This window comes from Trichosurus vulpecula, chromosome 4 (assembly GCF_011100635.1).
Source record: "Trichosurus vulpecula isolate mTriVul1 chromosome 4, mTriVul1.pri, whole genome shotgun sequence".
In the NCBI taxonomy this organism is placed as follows: domain Eukaryota; kingdom Metazoa; phylum Chordata; class Mammalia; order Diprotodontia; family Phalangeridae; genus Trichosurus; species Trichosurus vulpecula.
In genome coordinates this window covers 239815992-239842228 of record NC_050576.1, presented here as the reverse complement: position 1 = coordinate 239842228, position 26237 = coordinate 239815992, and positions in this window count along the sequence as shown.

Genomic DNA, 26237 nt, shown 5'->3' with positions numbered 1-26237 from the left:
TCTAATAGTAGTCTCAATATCAATTTCTTTGTTGTTTCAGAAAAGGAAGGTTTCAGAGGTGGGAGACATACACATAGGTGAGGGTAGAGATCCCAATAAGACGGCTTGGGTAGAGAATAAAAAAAATGTTAAATATTATGGGCCATATGGTATATGGTATACTAAATGGTATGTGGTATACATATGGTCATATGGTATACTAAACCATCAGGACAGTAAGAAGGAAGGAAAAAAACATAATGGAATGATGATTCCTTGTTAAATGGTTAACAATAGGTTTGATATCTACATATCAATATTCCTTAGTATTGATATCAATATGTCAATGGTGATGATATCATTTTCTGTAGCCTTCCACATTCCCTGGAACATATATTTTCCTGAGGCATTTGTCCCTTTGAAGTATTCTGACTGATTGTTAAGCTGAAATTACTGTACAACACAATTTTCATAAATTCTCTTTAAATGTCTTTGTGGTATCTATCTGATAAAACACACACAAGAAAAAGGGGGGAAAAGTATTAATTTGCAAAATAGATGGGATCCCGATATGCAAACCTATTGTTATATCACTTTTACATGCAAATGTTATAGTGAAAATCATGAGAAGTCAGTCAAAAGTGGAAAAATGCGATAGAGTAAATTATTGAATGTTTTATAACAGATATTTCTGTTATAGACTCTGAAATGTGGCAGGGAGTTGATGTCTAAAGGACATCTCCACCATTCAAGAGTACAAGAAAAAAAGCTTTATATGGAACTCTTGTAAAACTAAGGTTAGCCCTTATATAGATATGAAGGAAAAGAATGTGAAGAAAAATGCCTAGCTTCTCCAGCAGGATTTAATAGTTCATAACAGTCCATTCAACTCAAATAAAGCCTCTTTAGTCTGCTAAGATAACAATACAACTGGATTATTGTACACAATATTTGTAACCACCTTTCTGATCGACTCACTAGGACATTACCTGCAACATTATCTTCCCCATGTTTCCTCAAGTCCTAATTCTATTCCCTGCTACCAACTCAGCAAATGAGCTGACCTTTTACTTTATGAAAAGGTTGAAGATATCCATTGTGAGTTTCCTCATTACCCTGTTCTGTTCCTCAAAACCTCTTTGTGTCTATATTTAAATTCATTTCATCCAGTTTCTGTTGGTGTGATGGCATGTTCTTTCATGACTAATCCCTCTCCTGTTTTTTGGGACTTTTATTCATTTGCCATTGTCTCTCTTCATCAATTTCTACTTCTTTAATGATTTCTTATCGTATGACTGGGGCATCTAGGTTGTGCAACTGATAGAGTGTTGTCCAGAGTCAGGAAGACCGGAGTCCAAATTTGGCTTCAGACACTTACTAGTTCTATCACCCTGGGAATGTCACTTAACCCTGTTTGCCTGAGTTTCCTCATCTATCAAATGAACTGGAAAAGGAAATGGCAAACTACCACAATATTTTTGCCAGTAAATTGGATTACGAAAATTCAGAAATTATTGAAATGACTGAACTACAATGATAACTACAAAATTCTATGCCTACAATTTTTCTCAGGCCTCCCTTGTGTTTAAACAAAAGAAAACAATAACAGCAAAACCCAAATATTTTCTTTTGATGTTTGCTATTGTCCTCAAACTATTTTCTTTCATCTCTCCTTTCACTACTAAACTTCTAAAATAGCAGTCTGTCTTAGCTGCCTACATTGCCTCATCACTCATTCATACTTCAATCCCCACAATTTTATTTCCATCCTTAAAAAAAATATCTGTCTGCAAATTAAGTTCCACTAAGCAAGCATTGCATTTCTTACTATGTGTCAGGAACTGTTTTAGGTCCTGGTGCAGCAAAAAAAAAATGAAAAAGAGACCCTGCCTTTATAGAATTTACATTCTGCCTTGCAATGTAATGCATAAAAAAACAAAGTAATACAAAATAATTTCTGAAGAGAGAACTAACAAAGTTTCATGAAAGGTCTCCTGTAAGAAATGATACTTGAATTGAGCCTTTAAGAAAATGAAAAAATATAAGGAGGAAAGGTGAAGACTGAGTGTACTCCAGACATGTGGAATAACCTGTGTAAATAGTTACAAAGAGGGAATGTGATATTTTGCTGTGACCATTCCAACTACACCAATTTGGGTAGAATGTGGAGTGCATGAAAAATAGTAATGCAAGATAAATTTGGAAAAGTAATATAGAGCTAGATTCAGTCTTTGCTGCCAAGTTGAGGATGTTGCATTACACCCAAGACTTCCTAAAATAAGAATAGCATGGCCAGAGCAATGCTTTATAATTATTATTTAGATAGCTATGAGGAATGTATTCTAAAGAAAGGAGAAACTGGAACCATGAAGACTAATCACAATGGCAAAATAATGATAAGAATGGAGGAGAAAATGACTAACAACTCCAGTATCTTTGCCAAGAAACCACATATCAGATCACAAAGAGTCGGACATGATTGAAATGAATGAACAACAGCAAATCAAGTGAGAATATATGAGGGTTGAAACAGGGTGATGGATTTGATATGAGTTATGGGAACTGATATTAGAAATGTTATGACGGTAAAATTAATTTAAACTTAACAACTAACTGATTAAATGTCAGGGGTAGAAAAGGATAATGAGTCAAGTTTGACACTCAAGATTAAAATATAGATTACTGGAAGGGGGTTGGTAATATCAATAGAAATAAGGAGGTCTGAAAGAGTGGTAGGTTCTAGGGTAAGATTTCCATATTTGACAGGTTTATTTCCTAGGCCATTTTCTCTAGAGATCCAGTGTTGTACAGAATGTAGTGGCAGATAGAAAACATGTCATTGAGATGGTTTATGGAGTGATGCTTCTGTATTGTAGGGTTAATAGTACCTTTATCTCTGGAACATCTTTTGCAGTTTTCTGTATTCTCTTGGGTGGTACTATGTGAGAGATTTTGTGATCATAATGCTTTGAAAGTGTATTTGAATATTCAATCAGCCAATAAATATTTATTATGCAATGTTCCAGGCACTGTACTAATAACTGGGAATACAAATCAGAAAAATAAAAGAAAGTTCCTGAACTTAAGAAGCATACAAAGAAAGGAAGAAAAACACAAAAAGAGGGCAAAAAGGAGTGACAGAAAGTACCTGTTACCATGGCATGGTGAAGAAGTCCAGAGGAGTTCAGCAAGGGATGAAATGAAGAGATAGCTTGATTGGATTTCCTCTTTAAATGTAGGACCTTTTTCACTTCTCCACCACTTGATCATAAGGAGGGGCCCCAGTGTACAACAAGGCATAATTATATTGCTTTAGTGATCTTGAAATATTAAAGGTTCCTTGGGCATGATGGAGAAATACAGATGAGTGCAGCCCAGTGTGAAATGAAGAGAAGGCTGGCTTTACTGTTTTCCTTAAATAGCAGTTCAGGGTTCAGCTTTCTCCCTCTCTTATTCAATCAGAAGGAGAACCCCACCCCCAATGAGAGTAAATGAAGCACTTAAAACATTATTGGTAACTTAAAACAGAAGAGTTTTACTTATGTAGTGTGGCCAAAGGTGAGATTACAAGACTTTGAGACCTGAGTGGGCAGTGAGAAAGTGATGAGTGTAGATGACATTTTTAATAGTTTAGCTGTGAAAGAAAATATGGAGAAGGGAGATTGATATGAAATATAATAATTTTAGGAGTCAACAACTGAAGCCATAATAGTAGATGGGAAGGTCAAGGGAGAGGGACTGAGGCAAAATAGAGAAAACCAAAGTACCCTGGGATTTCTCATAAATCAAATGGAATGAGAAGGAAGATGAACCAGCTAAGGGGATTAAGAAATACGGAATCAAAAGAGGAGATATCAGTGTCATGCAAGTCAATGAAAAATGAAATATCAAAAAGTGGTGGTTATCAATAGTGAATGTTGCAGAAAGTTCAAAGAACAAGGCTAAGAAAAAGCTGGTGAAATTCAGAACATTGTTCTATTCCTTTGAATCACTTTAAACTTTATCTTTTCAATACCACCCTCCCCCCACCTTTTCTCCCCTATGTCATGTCTACCCTTACTTGCTGACTGGTGATTCCTAAGATAGGAAATTGAAAAAAAAAGAATCTGGGCAGCTGTATTTTAAACACACACATATAATATATACATATATACCTATATATACATATACACACATATCTATACACATATGTTCATATATACATACATATATATGTATATATACATATACATATACATATACATATACATATACATATATATATATGAAACTAGCAGCCTAAAGTTGACTAGTCCAACTCAGAAACCATTTGTCTTCTCTCCCATTCCTTTCTCTGGGTGACAAAATACAACTTTCTCATAGTGTCATTTTATATTTTTTATCTTCCTCATACATCATGTCCAATAGCTGTCTAAAGCTTTTTGTTTCTACTTCTTCAATAATTCTTATACCTCTACTTAGAAAAGCACCACTTTAGTTTCAACATTTATTGATAATTGGTAGAAACACTGTGTAATTTTACTTCCATGATTTCTTCCTTTTATTGTCTTATCTCTAAAAATATGTATCCATTCATCAATCAATCACCAAACATTTCTGACTATTATGTGCCAGATACTTAAAAGAGAAGACTGAAAAAGGGTCTGCCATCAAGGAACTCCTGTTTTATTAAGAGATGTAACATGTTCATGCAAATCTATGATGTCAATATAAACTTGCTAATGTAAAATAATGCTATGTTCTTGTTCAAACATTATCAGTGGTTTCCAATTGCATGCTGGGAAAAAGAAAGACTGAAAGAGAGGAAAAAAGAGATAGAAAAGAAGGAAGGAAGGAAGGGAGGAAGGAAGGAAGGAAGGAAGGACGGAAGGAAGGAAGGAAGGAAGAATGGATGGAAGGAAGGAAGGAAGAAAGAAAGAAAGAAAGAAAGAAGGAAAGAAAGAAAGAAAGACAGGAAAGAAACAGCAAGTAAGGTAAATGAATTAATAAATGAATGAGAAAGAATTTCATACATGTCCAAAGACTTTTTTCTTGTTTTGTTGCCCAAACGAGGGCAGACAGTTTTTAATTTTTTTTATATTTTATTTAATATTTTAGTTTTCAACATTGATTGCTGCAAGATTTTGAATTACAAATTTTCTCCCCATTTCTACCTTTCCCCCATGCCAAGATGGCATATATGCTGATTGCCCCATTCCCCAGTCAGCCCTGCCTTCTATCACCCCACTACCCCCCCTTCCCCTTTCCCCTTACATTCTTGTAGGACAGGATAGATTTCTATGCCCCATTCCCTATATATCTTATTTCCCAGTTACATACAAAAACAACTCTTTTTTGAGCAGATGCTTTTAAAACTTTGACTTCCAAATTCTCTCCCCTTTTCCCTTCCCACCCACCCTCCCTAAGTAGGCAAGCAATTCAACATATTCCACACATATCATTATGTAAAACACTTCCACAATAATCATGTTGTGGAAAACTATATTTTGCTCCTTCCTATCCTATCCCCCTATATTCAGTTTTCTCCCTTACCATGTCCCTTTTCAACAGCATTTGATTTTGACTACCTCTGAGCCCTATCCCCCATCCCTTCTATCATCCCCTTTTTATGGCCTTCCCCCTACTTTCCTATGGGGTAAGATACCCAGTTGAGTGTGTATGTAATTCTGTCTTCAATTAAAATCCAATGAGAGCAAGATTCACTCATTCCCCCTCCCCTTCCCCCTCTTCCCTTCCAACAGAACTGCTTTTTCTTGCCACTTGTATGTTGCATAATTTACCCCATTCTATCTCTCCCTTTCTCCCTCTGTCAATATATTCCAATCACACCTCTTAATTTCATTTCTTAGGTATCATCCCTTCATATTTACTCACCCTGTGCCCTCTGTCTATATGTATAGATAGATAGATAGATAGATAGAGAGATAGAGATAGATAGAGATCTATATATGGATATATCTATATCTATCTATCTATATCTATCTCTATCTCTGTATCTATATCTAACTATATATATATATATATATATGTATATCTAGATATAGATATAGATATATAGACATATATAGATATACGTATGTATGTATATTCCCTTCAACTACCCTAATACTAAGAAAGATCTCATGAAATACATTATCATTCAATGTAGGAATGTAAACAAAACAGTTCAACTTTAGGAAATCCCTTATGATTTCTCTTGTTTACCTTTTCATGCTTCTCTTGATTCTTGTATTTGAAAGACAAATTTTCTATTCAGCTCTGGTCTTTCCATTGAGAAATCTTGAAAGTCCTGTATTCTATTGACAATCCTTATTTTCTCTTGGAGCATTATACTCAGTTTTTCTGTGTAGGTGATTCTAGGTTTTAATCCTAGGTCCTTTGACCTCCGGAATATCATATTCCAAGACCTTCAATCCCTTAATGTTGAAGCTGCTAGATCTTGTGTTATCCTTATTGTGTTTCCACAATACTCAAATTGTTTCTTTCTAGATACTTGCAGTATTTTCTACTTGACCTGGAAACCCTGGAATTTGGTGACAATATTTGTAGGAGTTTTCTTTTTCGGGATCTTTTTAGGAGACGATCAGTGGATTCTTTAAATTTCTATTTTACCCTCTGGTTCTAGAATATCAGGGGAGTTTTCCTTGATAATTTCTTGAAAGATGATGTCTAGGCTCATTTTTTGATCATGGCTTTCAGGTAGACCAAAATTTTTTTTTAAATTATCTCTCCTGGATCTCTTTTCCAGGTCAGTTGTTTTTCCATTGAGATATTTCATATCGTCTTCCATTTTTTCATTCCTTTGGTTCTGTTTTATCATATCTTGATTTTGCATAATGTCACTAGCTTACACTTGCACCAATCTAGTTTATAAAGTTCCATTTCCTTCAGTGGTCTTTTGGACCTCCTTTTCCATTTGGCTAATTCTGCATTTCAAGACATTCTCCTCATTGGCTTGTGGGAGATATTTTAACATTTGAGTTACTCTAGTAACTTAAGGTGTTATTTTCTTCAGTATTTTTTGGGATCTCCTTTAGGAAGTCATTGACTTGTTTTTCATAGTTTTCATGCATCACTCCCATTTCTCTTCCCAATTTTTCCTCTACTTCTCTTACTTGCTTTTCCAAATCCTTTTTGAGCTCTTCCATGGCCTGAGACCAATTCATATATATATATATATATATATATATATATATATATATATATATATATGTATATATATATATATATATATTTTTTTTTTTTTCTTGGAGGCTTTTGATGTAGATTCTTCGACTTTGTTGACTTCTTCTGGCTGTATATTTTGATCTTCTTTGTCACCAAAAAATGATTCTATAGTCTGAGTCTGAGTCCTTTTTTGCTGCCTGTTCATGTTCTCATCTAACTACTTGACCTTTGAGCTTTTTGTCAGGATATGACTGGTTGTAGCATAGAGAATACTTTTTCTCAAGCTCGAGGGGCTGCACTGCTGTTTTCAGAGCTACTCCTGTTCCATCATCACTGCAAGCTCTGTCACAGCAGCACTCCTCCTCTTCCAAAACTGCCAACCAGGACTGTGACCTAGATCCAAGCAGGGCACAGTAAGAGAACCTTCCTCTGCACCTGCAAACCACTCCTTGAACTTCCCTCCTGATCTGCTGCTTGATTCCTCCCACCATGTAAGCCAGGGACTTGAGAAGTGGCTGATGATGATGCTCTGGCAGCAGCATCAGGAGCTTCCTGCTGCTACCATGGCCACTGCTGCACCACCTTTGCCACCTCCAGGGCTAAGGTCTGACAGCTTTTACCCCTATCCAGTAGTTTTTCCACTAACCTGCTCCATGGCCTTTGGGATTGTAGGTTGAGAAGTCTGGTAACTGCCACAGCACAATGATTCATGGCTGTCAGGCTTACTCTGCCCTACGGCAGGTCTGCTTCATCCTAGCACAGCCCACAGTGGACTGTGCTCTGTTCCCAGGCTCTGCTTCCAGCACCATGTGATAGACCCTTCCCAGTGACCATCCAGTCTGTCCTGGGCTGGAGACCTGTCTGTCCTGGGCTGGAGACCTTCTTCCCTTTGCTATTTTGTGGGTTCCACAGCTCTAGAATTTGTTCAGATCCATTTTTACAGGTGTGTGGAGGGATTTGGGGAAAGCTTAAGCAAGTCCCTGCTTTCCAGCCACCATCTTGGCTCTGCCCCAGAGATTTTTAAAAGACCAAATCAATTCTAAAATGCTTTTTAATTTTTACAGTAAAAACATCAAGCAAAACTTCTTCCCTCAACTCTGATAACATGAAAATAAATGAAATATATAGATTCCAATTCAATTCAATCCAGTCCTACAGGTATTTCTTTTTTTTTATTAATTTCTTTATTTATTTTTAGTTTAGCACACATGGTTCTACATAGTTTTGAGTTCAAGATTTTCTCCCCTCCATCCCCCCTCCCTCCCCAAGACGGCATGAAGTCTCATATAACTGTCACGTATAACGTCGCATTGAATTAATTTATGCACTAGTCAAGTCAGTGGAGAAGAATTTTGACCAATGGAATGAATCATGAGAAAGAAGAAACAGAACCAAAAAAAAAACCCAAAAACAAAAACAAAAGAGAAGCAGAAAAGGCGAGCATGTAGTGTGCCTCAGTCTGTATTCAAACTTCGCAGTTCTTTGTCTCGATGAAGATAGCATTCTCCATCGTGAGTCCCCTGGAGTTCTCCTTGCCCCTTAGGTTGCTGAGAAAAGTGCAGTATGTCAGGGTTGGTCCTCACAGAATCCATATATCTGTGGCTGTGCACAACGTTCTCCTGGCTCTGCTCCGCTCACTCAGCATTATGTCGTGTAGGTTTTTCCAGGTTGTTGTGAAGTCTGCATCATCCCCATTTCTTATGGCACAATAGTATTCCATCACCTTCATATACCACAGCTTGTTCAGCCATTCCCCAATTGACAGGCATCCCTTTGATTTCCAATTCTTGGCTACCACAAAGAGAGCCGCTATAAATATTCTTGTACATATGGGTCCTTTTCCCGCTTGCGTGATTTCTTTGGGATACAACCCTAGAAGTGGTATTGCTGGGTCAAAGAATATGAACATTTTTATAGCCCTTTGGGCATAGTTCCAAACCGCCCTCCAAAATGGCTGGATCCGCTCACAACTCCACCAGCAATGCAACAATGTTCCAATTTCCCCACATCCTTTCCAGCATTTATCATTCTCCTGATTTGTTATTTTAGCCAATCTGACAGGAAAGATGTGGTATCTAAGAGTTGTTTTGATTTGCATTTCTCTAATCAGCAGCAATCCAGAGCATTTTTCCATATGCCTGTAAATACCTTTAATTTCTTCCTCTGAAAACTGCCTGTTCATATCCTTTGACCATTTATCAATTGGGGAATGGCTTGTATTCCTATATATTTGGCTCAGCTCCCCCTACAGGTATTTCTTACGACTTTTTAAAGTAGAAGGTACTATATCAAGCATGATTTTACAAACATGAATAATACAACCTTTAACTTCAAGAAGCTTATATTCCAATCCGAAGTTCTCACTGCAAACTCTCTGAGTTTAATTCTTGATGCTACTTCAACATGGCTATGTGCAGATAGCATAATGGGACTGTGATACTTATAATCTGTTCTTTCTACAACTTACTTTTTGCTATAATTGAAGGTATAGTGACTTTATGTGGCTGGGGTTTAAAAATACATGCAACCACCAATGACCAAATGTTGTCAGGTGTGTCTTCAGATGGATCTGGACCCCATCAGTTATCCTGTATCCAATCCTTCAAGCTAATAACTCACTCCAGTTTCTCTTTTTTTCCAAAAGCTTTTTGATCTCAGTACCATCATCATCATTTTTTTTTCCCTTAGAATATAAGCTCACTGAATATAGGGACTGCTGCACCTTTAAATTTGTATCCCTGGCTATAACAGTGCCCATCACATAGCAGAGATTCCACAAATGTTCTTTTACTAATTGCATATCAACTGTAATCCAGCCTCTTACATCACAGCAATCTGTTCTGGCCTCACATCACCACTCCAAAGGTGCTAGTATCTTCCTACATGGAAAGCTTCCATTCATAGCCTATTTCTCCTCAGGAAAAAGAACAATGACTTAAAAGTCTAACATAACTTAACATTACTTGGTGCATGCCCATTTCCTGTCCTGGGCCCTGAACACAGACCAAGAGAACGGTATCCTTAGCTGCGATTTTTTTCCATTTGTAGTAGCCAGAGAAATCTAATATGTTAAGCATTGAGTAATGAGATCACATATTCAAAGGTCAGCACATAACGGAATTCTGGAAGAAATAAATGCCTGTTTAGAAGAGAAGCCATGAATTTCCTAGGGAAAGCTAAATGCATTCATGGATAAATCACACACTACCACACTAAGGCCGTTGTTATGAAATGATGGAACATTCTGCATTGTAGATGCATTAACCCAAACCATATTTTTAGTTGGTGGGCATTTCTATTCACACAATTAATTACCCAGATCAATCTCTATAGCTCATTATCATTATTAGTAATCTAACTAGTCCATGAATCATGAGCCACTAAGGATTAGAGTTCACTTGGCTGATTGCCCTTCATACAATTCTGAGGTTAAGAGAAAGCATTTTTTTCTGATAAAGGCCAGCTATTACCTTGAATAAAGTATAACACATTACATATTGGTATATAGATACACATTTTTCCATTGTGAAACAGTAGAGTATTCCACTGAAATACTATCTACATCTGTCTGTCTACCTAGCTAGCTAGCTAGCTATCGAGCTATCTAGTTATCGAGCTACCTATCTGGTATTGCTGTGGAAATACAACACTTCCTTTACTTTCTTCCCATTATTTTCTTTTCTTTAACTGTTAAATAGTTTAAGGGATTCTTAGTACAGAAAGTCCCTCCACTGGTAAATATTGACATTAAAAATGTGAACTTAGAATTTTGAGTTCAAATGGACGTTAGATATTATTTAGTCCAAACACCTCATTTTAACAATTGAAAAACTTGGGTGAAGGCATATTGTGTCTCAAGTCACACAGGTAGTACAAAAAGCAGTAAATCTAAAATTTGAATCATTCCTTCTAGGTCTAAATACATTGCTTATTCCACTGTTAAGCAGCAAGACTGAAAATTTGAGTGCCTTGCCTATGGTCATACTCAGGTCTTCCTGATAAACAGATTTGCCAGTAACACCTCCACTTTTATCTTGCCTCTACCTCATATCAATTTCTTCTAAACCCTTTGGAAGCTGGCTTCCAAAAATCATTTGACTAACACTGCCTTCTCCAATTTTAGTAATGATCTCTTAATTGCTAACTAATGGGATTTTCTCAATTTTCATCCTTCCTGAGATTTCTGCAGTATTCGATATTGGTGTTCCACTTTTCCTCTTTGATACTTTCTCCTCTGGAGGTTTTCATACTGCTGTTCTTTCCTGATTATTCACCAATCAAATTGTCTCTCTTTTCTCCTTCTCCTTTGATTTTTTCATTCATCTCATATCTGGTAACTGTGGATGATCCCCAACATTTTTTTATGAGCCCTCTTCTCTTTTTTTTCCTCATTGATGCTCTCTCATCTATGGATCTTATAATTATTATAGGTTTGGTTATGATCTCTATTAACGTGGTATAGAGATCTCTGTACCCAACCAATGTTGCTCTTCTGAGTTACAAGTACATATCACCAACTACCTCTTGGACATCTCAAACTCAACAATTCCAGATCAGAGGCTATTATCATTCCCTCAGAATGCTAGCTTTTGACCATGATTGTTGTTGAGGGCACCACCATTGTCCCAGACACAAAGGCTCACAATCTTGATGTTTTCTTTGGTTTTTCATTCTCATTTTTTCTACATATGTAATATGTTGACAAATCTTGTTATATCTACCTGCACTTCTCTTTTATATATCATTTTTTTCTTCACTGACATTGCTACTACCTTTCTTTAGGCCCTCATCTTCTCTGGACTATTGAAATAGGCAAAAATATTTCCCCATTTTGAATATTTGTCCACATAATTGCCAATAGGATATTTCTATATAAAGGAATTACCATGTAATCCTGAACTTACCCACCCCTAAACCCCATCCAACGAGCTCCAGTAACAACCTATTACCAACAAGATCAAATACAAATTCCTCTTTTTGTCATTCATATAGGTTCATAATCCATCCCTTTTGTACATTTCCGAACATCTTACTCTTCAGTCTCCTCTTCACAGTCTGTATTCCAGCAACACAGAGCTACCTGCAAGTCTTTAAACATGACACCCCATCTCTCATCTCCAGGTCTTTACATTGGTTATCTCCCATGCCTAGAATTCTCTCCTCTCTTACCTCTATCTCTTAGTTCCTCTTTCTTAAATACAGATCAAAGTTCACTTTCTCCAAGGGATCTCTTCCATCTCCTCTTTAGCTACCAGTGCCTTCCCTTCTGAGACTATCTTCTATACATACTCTGTATAAATTTTGCCCCTACTTAGCTATTTACTCATAGTTTCTCCTACAAGGCTATAAGCTCCCTGAGGGCAGGGGCACAGTGCCTGTTGTATCACAAGTCTTTAATCAGTTCTTCCTGACTGTCTATAATGGACTTCACTCACAATTCTTTTCTCTGGAACATTAACAATATACAAATGAATATTTTCTTTATGACTCAGCCTACCTCCTTAAAAGAAAATGTAGATTAATATTGAGACAAAGGCAAAAAAATCACATAAATACTACTTTACATTGTAAAATATTTTCCTGGATTAAATTAGGACACTAAGTGAAAGCAGAACCTGTGTATATAGACTTGTTAGCAAGAAAACCCATTATTTTATACTCACTGATTTGTTGCAGTGTGCCCTCAGTCTAGAAAATGCCATGATTCCTCTGCTGATGGAGATTTCATTTTTAAAAGGTCAACATATACACGTGTGTGTAAACACACACACACACAAACACACATATCCATGTCTAGTAAATTTGGAAATGTTTTTTTTTCTCCATCCCATCTGGCTATACCCTATGTGGAATGAAAACAAGCTGTTGCTTCTTTGTCACATTCCTAGTCCTAATGGAAAAGAACCATATGGAAGAAAAATGAAGAGTGACTTTTTTAGATCATTGTTTTTACAGGGGGGAAGGCAGGGCAATTGAGGTTATATGACTTACCCAAGGTCACATAGCTAGTAAGTGTGTCAAGTGTCTGAGGTCCGATTTGAACTAAGATCCTCCTGACTCCGAGGTTGGTGCTCTACTCACTGCTCCACCTAGCTGCTCCAAGAGTGATTTTTTCCATAAATTATTTTTGGCATATTTTCATGTATGAGTAAACAAAAATACAGAAAGAATCCAAAGTACTACATGATCATTGGGAAGATTTTTGGAAGGTCTTCTTTTGCTATTTGAATGAAACAAATATAAACAATAGGAGGAAAGAGAATTGAATTTAAGTAAGAAGAATTGGGTTTTAATTCTGGACCTGCCACTTACTCCCAGTTAGGTGTCACAATAAATAGAGCACTAGGTTTAGAGTCAGGAAAACTTGCATTCAAATCTGGCCTCAGACACTTACTAGTTATTCAACATTGGGTACATCAGTTAATCTTTGTCAGCCTCAGTTTCATTATCTTCAGAATGGTGATAATACTAGCACCTACATCTTATTGTTGCTGTGAATATCAAATGAGATTATATTTGTCAACTGCTTAGCAAATCTTAAGGTTGATGATGATGGGTTTTACAGGGCAGTGCCAAGATGGCAGCTGAAAAGCAGGGACTAGCATGAGCTCCCCACCGAGTCCCTCCAAAAACCTATAAAAAATGGCTCTGAACCAATTCTAGAACTGAAGAACACAAAAAAAAGCAGAGGGAAGCAGGGCTCCAGCGTAGGACAGCCTGGATGGTCTCTGAGTGAGGTCTATCCTGCATGGAGCTGGGAGCAGAGTGGAGCAAAGCAGAGCCCAGTATGGGTGACGTAGACCAGCTAGACCAGGAGCCGGGCAAAGCGTGCTCCAGCACCCTGAATCAGTGAGCTGCAGCAGTTACCAGACTTCTCAACCCACAAACACCAAAGACAACAGAGAAGGTAAGTGGGAAAAGCTGCAGGAGTGGAAGGAGTCCATGGTTTGGCTACCACCCCAGGGGCAGCTACAGAACTACAGCTGCAGTTGCTTCCGGCCCCAGGCCCACCTGGGGGGAGGTATTAAGTGGCTGATCAGAGCAGGAGTGCAGAACCTTGTGAAGATCTAAGTACAATCTGGGTCGGGGGTTCTTGGGGAATGAGGAGTGCTGGTGTGGCAGAATTGGTGCATCCCCCCAAGCATGGAACACAGAACTTTTAGTCTAGAAGTCATACCCCGCTGAAAAATTCAAGGGTCAAGTTAGTTGGTTGGGAATATGGCCAGGCAGCAAAATCATACCCAGATTCAGTCTCAGACTTTGGAATCTTTCTTTGGTGACAAAACCAAAACATACAGACAGAAGAAGTCAACAAAGTTAAAGAGCTTACAACAAAAGCCTCCATGAAAAACATGAACTGGTCTCAGGCCATGGAAGACCTCAAAAAGCAGTTGGAAAAGCAAGTTAGAGAAGTAGAGGAAAAATTGGGAAGAGAAATGAGAAGGATGTAAGTAGACCATGAAAAACAAGTCAATGACTTGGTAAAGGAGACCCCCCAAAATGGTGAAAAATATACTGAAGAAAACAACACCTTAAAAAAATAGACTAACTCAAATGGCAAAAGAGCTCCAAAAAGCCAATGAGGAGAAGAATGCCTTCAAAGGCAGAATTAGCCAAATGGAAAAGGAGGTCCAAAAGGCCACTGAAGAAAATACTACCCTAAAAATTAGATTGGAGCAAGAGGAAGCTAGTGACTTGATGAGAAATCAAGATATTATAAAACAGAACCAAAGGAATGAAAAAATGGAAGATAATGTCAAATATCTCATTGGAAAAACCACTGACCTGGAAGACAGATCCAGGAGAGAACATTTAAAAATTATTGGACTACATGAAAGTCATGATCAAAAAAACAGCCTAGATATTGTCTTTCAAGAAATTATTAAGGAGAACTGCCCTGATATTCTAGAGCCGCAGGACAAAATAAAAATTGAAAGAATCCATTGATCGCCTCCTGAAAATTATCACAAAAAGAAAACTCCAGGAATGATGTCGCCAAATTCCAGAGCTCCCAGATCAAGAAGAAAATAGTGCAAGCAGCCACAAAGAAACAATTTGAGTATTGCAGAAACACAAACAGGATAATACAAGACCTAGCAGCTTCCACACTGAGGGATCAAAGGGATTGTAATATTATAATCCGGAGGTCAATGGAGTTAGGATTAAAACCAAGAATCACCTACCCAGCAAAACTGAGTATCATGCTCCGAGGAAAAATATGGATTTTCAATAAAATAGAGGACTTTCAAGCTCTCTCAGTTAAAAGACCAGAGCTCAATAAAAATTTGACTTTCAAACACAAGAATCAAGAGAAGCATGAAAAGGTAAGTAAGAAAGAGAAATCATAGGGGACTTACTAAAGTTGAACTGTTTTGTTTACATTCCTACATGGAAAGATGATGTGTGTGATTCATGAGACCTCAGTATTAGGGCAGCTGAAGGTAATGTGTATACATACATACATACATATATATATATATATATATATATATATATATATATATATATATATATATATATACATATATAGACAGGGTGGGTTGAATATGAAGGGATGATATCTAAAATAAAATCAAATTAAGGTTTGAGAGAGGAATGTATTGAGAGAGGGAGAGAGGCAGTGATAGAATGGGGCAAATTATCTCTCATAAAAGTGGCAAGAAAAAGTAGTTCTGAAGGAAGGGAAGAGGGGACAGGTGAGAGGTAATGAGTGAATTTTACTCTCATCTTATTTGACCTGAGGAGGGAATAGCATACATACTCAATTGGGTATCTTACCACGCAGGAAAGAAGAAGGAAGGAAATAAAAAGGGGGGAATGATAGAAGGGAAGGCAGATATGGGGAGGAGGTAAGCAAAAACAAACACTTTCAAAAAGTGACTGGGTCAAGGGAGAAAATTGAGTAAAGGGGATAGGATAGGAAGGAGCAAAATATAGTTAGTCTTTCACAACATGAGTATTGTGGAAGGGTTTCACATAATGATACACATGTGCCCTATGTTGAATTGCTTGCCTTCTTAGGGAGAGTGGGTGGGGAAGGATGGAGGGAGACAATTTGGAACCCAAACTTTTAAGAACACATGTTCAAAACAAAGTTTTTGCATGCAACTATGAAATAAGATATACAGGAAATGGGCCATAGAAACTGTTTTGCCCTACGAGAAAGTAAGGGAGAAGGAAATGGGGGGGTGTGGGGTGGCAGAAGGGAGGGCTGACTGTTGAATGGGGCAACCAGAATATATACCATCTTGGAGTTGTGGGAGGGTGGAAATGGGGAGAAAATTTGTAATTCAAATTCCTGTGGAAATGAATACTGAAAACTAAAAATATTAAATAAATAAATAATGATTTAAAAAAATATGGAATTTATATAAAATTACATTTTTTTTCAAAATATTTTGTATCAATCATCCCCTTTCAGTTTCACAACAACTCTCTGAGGTAGATATTTTACATATTACTATCCTACTTTTTGAGATGAACACAATGAAAATTTTAAAAGTTCTATGAAATTTAAACAGTAAGTTTTAAAGATGGAATTGAACCCAGGTCTGCCTTATTCCAAATCCAGTATTCTAGGAAGCAGGCCCAGCTCTCAGCTATAAAAGTAAAGGGTCCAACAGTAATGATTTCTAAGGAAAATTGTCTACAATTCTATGACTCCATGACTACCTAACAATCCAATTGGTAAGAACAGAGGGCTTTGAAAATCTTGGAAGAAATGAACCTCAAATGCATAGTTAATTCAGTTGTTTGAAACTCTGCTCTAGAAATGATCTTTCTCAAATTTTATTTAAGAAATGATATTTCTTAGAGATAAGAAAATTAGATTGGGAATTATGGATCCTGGGCCTAGATGCACATCTAATGAATTACATTTCTTCACAGCAAGTTACTAATTATGGAGTCTTTTCCAAACTCTAACTCAATAATACAAGCCATCTTGGCCTAGTGGCTGGAGAACCAACCTGAGAGTTAGGCCAAACCTGGTTTTGGTTCACTTTCCATCTCTGACCCATACTGTTTGTATAACCCTGTGAGAATCACTTGAGCACAATAGTTTAAGAACAATGAAGAGTTGAAGAATGGCCAGAGGATCACGAGTAGGATGTTCATGTATTTTAAGTTCATGTCAGGTAAAGATCAGTAAAAGAAAGTAAGAATGTTTAGCTCAAAAAGAGGGCTCTTAATCAAGCAATCAATCAACCTCAGTGGTAGCTGATTCCCATCATCCATCTCCTGTGTTCCTCCTCACTAGCTACTGAATGAGGCTTTGAGGAAATCTTGCAACCGTGCTGCTTGGATACATTGCAGTTCAGCCTCAAGGTTAAATGAGGTAATTCAACCACAACTGTGCCCTTACTTAAGTAATGTAGTCCTTGTATTCCTCCCTAATTGTTTCCTTATTTCCTTCCCTACAGAAGCCATCCAAACCCTCGCTTTCCTTATTAGAAGGCACTATCTGCTCCCTCCTACCTCCTCAGTAGAGGACCTACCTCTTAACTTTACTGAAAAAAATGAGAGCATTTGTCATGACTTCCTTTGTTTTTCATTCTCTTTTTCTCGTAACTCTCGGATATTGTATGCAGTGCTGTTTTATCCCCTAATTTTTCCTCAGATTCTGGAAAAATGATGTGCTCCTTCTCTTTGCCAAAGTGTTCCCACCACACCTTGTCCTTCAACATATTGCTTCCACACACATTCTCTCTCCCACTCTCTCATATACAACCTCTTTCTATTAACTGGTTCCAATCTATTGCCTTTAAACATGCCTGATTGTCCCCCAACCTTAAAAGCCAGAAGCCAACATGAAAACCCTTTTACTAGAACCTATACTTTTTCAAAATGTCCTATAACCTCTAGTCCATTTATCACTCAAAATCCTTGAAAAAGCTATCTACTTAAAATGCCTCCATTTCCTCCTCTTTAAAATCTGAAAGCTAAGTCAAAGTTGAAGTAACCTGGCTTCTTACCTTATCACTCAGTTGAAAATGTTTTGTTTTGTTTTCTCTCAGTTACTAATTTATCATGCTCTTTTAATTTCCAAATCTGGTGTTCTTTTTCTAAGTTTGCATCCTTTTTGATCTATTTGATGATAGTTTGATGTTGTTTATCACTTTCTCCTGAATATTCACTCCTCTGTGTGTGTGTGTGTGTGTGTGTGTGTGTGTGTGTGTGTGTGTCTGTGTCTGTGTGTGAACATAACTCTCTTCTGGTTCACCTGCTCTCTGTCTGAAGACTCATCTTTACTATTCTTTTATGACTCATCATCCACATCATAACCTGTATCTGTTTGATATTCCCCAAGGTGTTGCCCTAGGCCCTCTTCCCTTCTCCTTGTACACATTCTTCCTCAGTAAGCTCAACAGATTGCATGTTTTAAGGGATATCTTATAGAATATGACTTAAAGATCTATATAGCCAGCCCTAGTTTCTCCCCTGAGCTTAAGCCTATATAATTAATTGCCTATTGGACATTTCAAACTGAATGACTCAGAGGCATCTTGAATTAAGTATATCTAAAACTTAACTCATTGTCTTTCCCATGATCCTTTGCCTCTTCCACACATCTCTCTTTCTATGAAATGTACCAGATCTTCTAAAGTCCCCCAGGATCATAATCTTGTTATTATATTAGTGACTAACCTCTCATTCCACATATCTAATCACTTGCAAATTATGGTCTTTTTATCCCAACAACTCTCTTATTCAAGCTTTTCTTTCCATTCATTCAGCTGCTACCTTACTTCTGCCTCTCCTCACCTCTCATCTAAATAATTTCAATAATTTACGAAATGACTTTTTTCTGCCTTGAGCATTTCACTATGCCACTCCATCTACTACACCATCACCAAAATATTTTTTTTCCTTAAGTGCAGATTTGATTATATCACTCTTCTACTAAAACAAATCCTGGGACTTCCTATTCATTGTAGGGTAAAATGTAAACTCTTCTGTTTAACTTTTATATCACTTAACAACCTGACCCCAACCTGCCTTTCAAACCATTTTGTATGATCCTCCTTTTAACATATTCTGTGTTCCAGCCACGTGGACCTTCTCTGTTAATTGTGTGCAACAATCTCACGTCTCTATACCTTTGTGTCCCCTATCCATAGTGGCTGAAATGTATCCTTTCTTTTATTTCATAGTGTTTTTCTTCATTTAGATGCAGCTCAAGCACCATCTGCATTCTTCATCTCCACAACCGCTACTACTCTCCCTGCAAACAATAATTAACTACAGTGTATAGATATATTTGTTTGTTTATTTATTAACTTCATAATCATGCTCTATTTTTATACACACTTGGAGGCAGGTAAATGATTCCTTGGCTAGAGTTCTTGTAGTTGGGAAGACATCAGTTAAAATATTGCCTCAGACATTTACTAGCATTGTATCAAAAAGCAAGTCAGTTAACATTTCAGTCTCAGTTTACTCATCTGTAAAATGAAGATAATAAAAACACTTCCCTTAGAGGTTTATTGTGAAGAATAAATGAGATAAAATCTGGGAAGTATTTCACAAACCTTAAAGTGCTATGTAAATGCTAGCTGTTATTATAATTATCATTGCCATTAGAATGTAAACTCTTTGCAAGTAGAGATTATGTCATTCCTGGTAATTGAAGTCCTATAAATTAGAACAGTGACTTGCATATGGTAGGTGTTTAATAAATAGCTGTTAAATTATTGGCATTAACTGTTCTGTGGTACATTTATATTTCAAAGGAATCATTAATTGTTCCTCACTCATTCACCTCGAACCCAAGTAGCATTTCCTTCACTCTAACAGCAGCTTGTTGGCCACGAGCTCTCCATTGTACTTTACATCTATTCCTTAATGGTAACAATGGCTCCTGACTTTGATTTAAAGATCTCTGCCACTGGACTGTGTTTATGATGATCCTATCTCATTTATATCCCCCTCACAATGCATATTTAGACCTAGATTCAGCCTTAGTCCAAATGGACTTTAAAATACTCATTCGAATACCACATGGTCCCCTAAAGAAATTACATTTCTTTTCATGGTCACATTCCAAGAATGTCAGGTCATTCTAAGAATATTTAAAGGATAGTGAAAGATTTGAGTAGACATGAGATTTGAACTCTTTACTGGTATCAATATCTTGATATTTCTTCCTCCTAAGCTGCTGTTTGCATTAAATAAGATTATAAAAAAATGGGAGTACATAGAGACTAGATAATGAGGAGTAATTGTGTGTGTGTGTGTGTGTGTGTGTGTGTGTCCATGTGTCCATCTATTAAAGTTTTGAACATAGGGAAACTCATTAATATTATTTTCTCCTGTCTCCTTGCCAAAGAAAAAGTAAAATTCCTCTATATGACTTCCCCTCCCCCACCACAGAACATGCTTTGTGTAACTTTTCTCCAAAACACATTTCCCCACATATGTTCAAAACATTAATAGATCTCTAATTTTTCTAGTATAGGAACTCCCTGAACTGGGTCATATTTAGATTGCCCTTTTCCTCTTATCCTGTATAGTGCTTATCATACCTTTCCATAAATTATCCATGGCAAATTGACCCAAGAAACTTCATGGCTCTCATTGTTTGTTTAAATATTTTAAGTTGTTTTTTGTAATTACACTGGATAATAATGAAGTCATTTTGGTATTCATCCATTACGCTTTGTTCATACTATGTGTTTGGCCACTTCTTTTCATGGCCATATACATGGTTAATCTTTCATATAAGCTCTCTTCTTGGCACCTGACATCAGCATCACTTTTTCTCACAATGTATGTAACTGCTTTCCCATCTGAGAATCCAGTTGTAACACAAAAGCAAGGGCCTCATTGTTATTACTTTGTTCTGAGTGTTTAGTCTTCTTTTTCCCATTTATCTTCTGTATCACATTTCTCCATTCTCCAACCTACACATCAAGCCTCCATTCCCCTTTAGATATTTTTAGTTCTCGGATTTTAAGTTGAATTTTTTTGAAGGAATATATGTTTGTGACATCTTATACATTGAAAAAGGAGTTCTCAAGGCATCTTATTTTTTTTTCTTTGAGAACAGAGAACAATCAGCATTCTGAGAATTTAGAGGAAAGGTCCTTGTGTATAGTACAAAAAATAAATAATGTGCCCTCTACTGTTCACTGCAAATTTGTTTATACTTTCCACAAATTGCCATAAATGAGATCCTCTGTCTTATGTTGCATTCATACTTGTTGGCATCTTTTTAGGACAGCTCACAATGGGGGTGGGGGAGAGAGACCTTCTTTCTTTGATCTATCCCAATGATCAGTTTTTGGCATCCTATCACTACCTTCTCAGTGTTTTGAGAATGCTTGACATACACGGAGGAAAGATAACTCTAAAAACATCAATAGATAATAGATGGATATATAGATAGATAGAGAGAGAGAGAGAGAGAGAGAGAGAGAGAGAGAGAGAGAGAGAGAGATAGCATCTAGATGGTAAAGTATTTACAATATTCACCTTAAAGTCATGAGGACCTGATTTCAAATTCTGCCTTTGAAAATTATTAGATCCTTGATCCTGGGCAAACAATTTAAGTTATCTGCATCAATTTTGCCATATGTAAAATGGGGATAACAATAATACCTACTCACAAGGTTGTGTTGAAGACCAAGTGACATAAAAATTTAAAGAAATTTTCAAATCATAAATGTTGTATACATATTAGCTTTTGTTTATTCTTCCATTTTTCCTCTATTGTCCTCCTTCCTGCTTCATCTACAAATGTTTTTGTAACATTATCAACTAGCTCAGGCTTGTGTCAAGCCCTGATATAAGGTAGTCTTCAATCAACTGCTTTTCACTAATTTGGGAAGTGTTGTCATTCATAATCTTCCATCTTTCTTTTCTTACATACTGTGAAAATTTGCCTAACACCCAACTGGTATTTCCCTTGGCTTCCATTTCTCTTACTTTGGCAAAGACTCAGTGATTACTTGATGAGATTTCTGCTTCCTCATTGTGATAATTCTTTTACATTGCTTAAGCTTCTCTAAAAAACATCATAGCCAGATCAATGATTTTACTTCTGTTCATTTCTTCTGGAGTTCACAATTATGTGAGAAGATTTGATTAGAGCTTCTATAGGAGTGGGAAATGTCTTCTTACCATTATCCTGTATTCTATTTTGGTATTGATTTTGGCTTTTGCTTTATCCAATCAATAATTAGATGGAACAGATAGATGAATCTGAAATGACACTCATATGTATAATTAGCAGGTTTCTGTCTCTTAAGATATAATTAATTTCCTTTTCCTCAGTGATGTTTAATGGTGACCTTTTTCAGTATGTGGTTCCAGCGTTGCAATAATTCACTAGCTCAGAGACTGAACAAAGAAGCTCCTTGGAAGGAGCCAAAAGGGAACTATAGGTGGTCTAATATCAATAAGATTCTCAAACTCTACTATTGACATTTTTAGTTAATCAATCACTCAACAGACATCCTAGGTGCCAGGCAATGTACTAGGCCTTAAGGATAAAAGATAAAAAAGTAATCTCTACTTAGATTTTTGCATTCTGATTAAGTTCTCCATCAGTCTCACTATAGAAATAAGATTGAGTCATCCAGCACTGATGGTGATTTTTGTAGTTGTTTGTGACTTGCCTTTGAGATTTCTACCCAAAGCTAATAGGGAATATATACCTTCTAATTTATCTTATATTTTACTGCCTGTGACATGGAGTCAAAGAGAGAGAGAGAGCTGAATTTTGTGCTGAATTTGACCTGTGGTTCAATTGTTATGATCCGGCAAGTCATCTGACAGTTCCCTAGGATTTGTTAGTTTAGCTCATGATTTAGTAAAGTATTTGTTTGGTTGAAAGGATTTCCCATGCTTTGATTACTCCAAGTTGAAAAAAAATAGTCAATATTTTGGGTATTGTTGTGTATAATCTGTGAGATCTCACCTCTGGCATGACCTATGTGAACATGGGAAAGACATATAACTTCTTTGGGCCTCAATTTGCTCATCTGTAAAATTAATGTTTTGGATTAGTTGGTCTTGAAGTTCCTTCCAATTCTAGATTTTTTTCTCCTACCATCTATGATAAAGTAGTTTGGCTAGATTTCCAAAGTCCCTTTCTCTTTTATCACTCCATGATAAAAGTACAAAGTGAAGTACATGATATAAAAATGTATCAATTACTATAGCCCACTATGAAATGGTCACCATGGTCAACTTCCCTTTTTACATTTAAAAAAGTCATTCTATGTATTTATTCATTCAACAAGAATTAATTATTTGTCATTTGCTAGTTATTGTGATAGGTTCTGTGAATAAAGGGGGAGGGAGGAAGGAGACAGTCCTTACCTCCAAAGGTCTTATATTCTTTTAGGGGAGGTAACATACACGCAGATAAAGAAAAGCAAAATTAATACAAAATAATTGGAGGAGGAGGGCAGTAATAGCCAGAATGATACAGATAAAGGTGTTGATATTTGACCTGTCCCTTGAAGAATGATTTGGCTTCTCTAAGTGCTCAAGTGAATGAGGAATGGGGGCAATCCAGTTCTCTGGGTCTGGGCAATTGGAATAAAGAGTAGGCCAGTTTGTTTGTAGCATAGTATATGGGAAGGGAGTACTTGTAAAAAGTAATTATGAAAAGCTATGATACAGGCAGATGGGGAAGGGCTTTAAATGAACAAATGAATCCTTGATGCAATGAGAAGACACTGGAGCAAAGCAATGTTAATAGATAGCTAGCATTTATAGGGCACATTAAAGAGTAGAAAGTATGTCACATATATTATCTAATTTAATCTTCACAACATCCGTAGGAGATAGGTTTTTTGATTTTTCCTGATTTTTTCAGATGAGGAATACGGAGCAGAGTGTAAGTGTATTGTCCTGGATCACATAGTTAGCAAGTAACTGAGGGAGGATTCCTATTCAGGTTTCCCTGATTCAAAATCCAGTACTTTCTCCACTTCACTCCCTCATTGCTAGGCAACCTTTTATCTCATCACCCACCTCTACTCCATCTTGATAAAGGAAGTCCATGAGCATACCATCTTCATTTTATATAATCTCACTTTGCTGGCATGTTTCTGTTCCCACATGAGCACTAGCTATTTGAAAGGCTTTAAGAATGTGCTTTCCTATATTTAACCCTGGGGTTTCTTTTGATGGTGCCAGGAAATTTTAGGTTGACAAAATAATCTCATATTTTTATAATAAGTTTTGTTTGATAACAACTCATACTGTACCACTTGGCAGGATTATTTGCATTTTAAGGAAGGAAATTATACCACTTTGCCCACTGTTACTTTATCAGCTAAAATTCAATTTTAAAGGTGACCATTTTTCAGGAAATTCATGCTGAGATTTGTTTACACATTTGCAATGTGTCCTTGAAAGAGTCTGGAATGTGAAACAGACATCAGCAGTTGTCATTCCAAGGTCTTGAAAGAAAAATATTCTATAAAACAAAGGGATATGCAAATATACTGACCCAAGGAACACCTCCTTTTATAACTCCAATTTCTAGTGAATTAGAAAGAGAAAATTGCTTGAGATGAGAATCTTTGAAAACGAATCTTTCACATTGTACTTTGCCTCACGATCCCACTGAAACATCTACCCTTTTCCAAAGGAAGAAATATGCTACCACTTTAGTAAAAAAAAAATCCATTTGAGTATTCACCATAACTAGTTCAACCTAGTGGCAAATGTATCAGGAGGGCAGAGTTTATAATCTCAAAGAGGATCATAAACATGTCTGAAAGGTTCGGAATCGCCGGATAGAAGAAACTCTCAAAGTAGAAGGCAGAAGAATCAAAACATTTATTTAGGCTCCACAGTAACCAACCCATGAACCAGAAGCCCCATTTTGATATGTTGATCATAATCTTCCAGGCCCAATAAGTACGCCTTGAAAGAGTAACCAGGAGGCTACAGAGAAACATGATTGCGTAAAGCAAAATCATGTTTCCCCCTTTTATGGTAATAAGATTACCCACTGGACTGAAGTCTTTGTTCAGCTTCCTCCCGTAGGTCAGCTCTGCTACTGGCAGCTCCTGCCTCAGCTGTGTCTGTGTCTGTAACTGAAGCTGCAACTGTAACTGACGATGTAACGGTCGCTGTAACTGACGTAACTGTCGTAACTGTCGCTGGCTCCAACCGAAAAAGGAAAGAGAGAGCTCTTCGAGCTGTCCTCTCCCCTCTTATAGGGTCTCTGACATCATCAAGCTCCGCCCGAATGACCAGGGCCGATTGGTTCCTGAGTTGGCCCCTCCCCCTAGCATAGCCGCCAACACCTCCCCTCAGCCAGCCCCATGACTCCTCACACAGGAAGCTGTCTGCTTCCGGCATGCTCCCCGGGCCTCCTGCCCCGGAAGAGCAAGCCACAGTGTCCAGAGGCTCAATGAGGCAAGCTGAGCCATTCAGAGAAAACAAAAGCCATTATGGCTACACTCCACCCCTTGTTATAGGATACATAATCTAATCAGCCATGTATCCTAGAACATACATTGTGATCCAATTACAAAGGAAACTAAAACATATCATTCATTATAAAGCAAAACATATCATTCAGTGACATTCCCAAACATTGGTTACGATTCAAATGTGATCCACCCCTAGGTCCCAGCAAGATAATCTCTTCAATCAATCATCCCCAAAATAATTATTAATAATTCAAATGTCCACCCCTAAATCCTTGTATCCATTACATAGGATCAATAATATCATAACAATAAAACAACACAGCAAGTATAACACAAAATAAGTAAACAGAACACTATCATCATTTCCACCCCCCTTGAACGATTGGGGCTCAAAATCTTGGGGTGAGGGGTGAAAGTCTCATTTTCCATAGCTTCTTCATGCTGAAATTGGATGTAGAGATGGCCCTGCCCCCAAAAAGTCCCATTCCAGAGGTCATTTCTTTAACGAGCTGGCAGGAATTCCAAGAATGCTACATGCTTAGGCAGTCACCGGAAAGTGCAGGGTGCTTAAGCCTGAAGGAAACAAAACTAGCAACAAGGTTAGCCAAAACAAAGGACAAAAAGAATAGTCTGTGAATCTATTATTATAACCTATTCACGGTAAAATATATGATTCAGGGGTACGATTTGGTA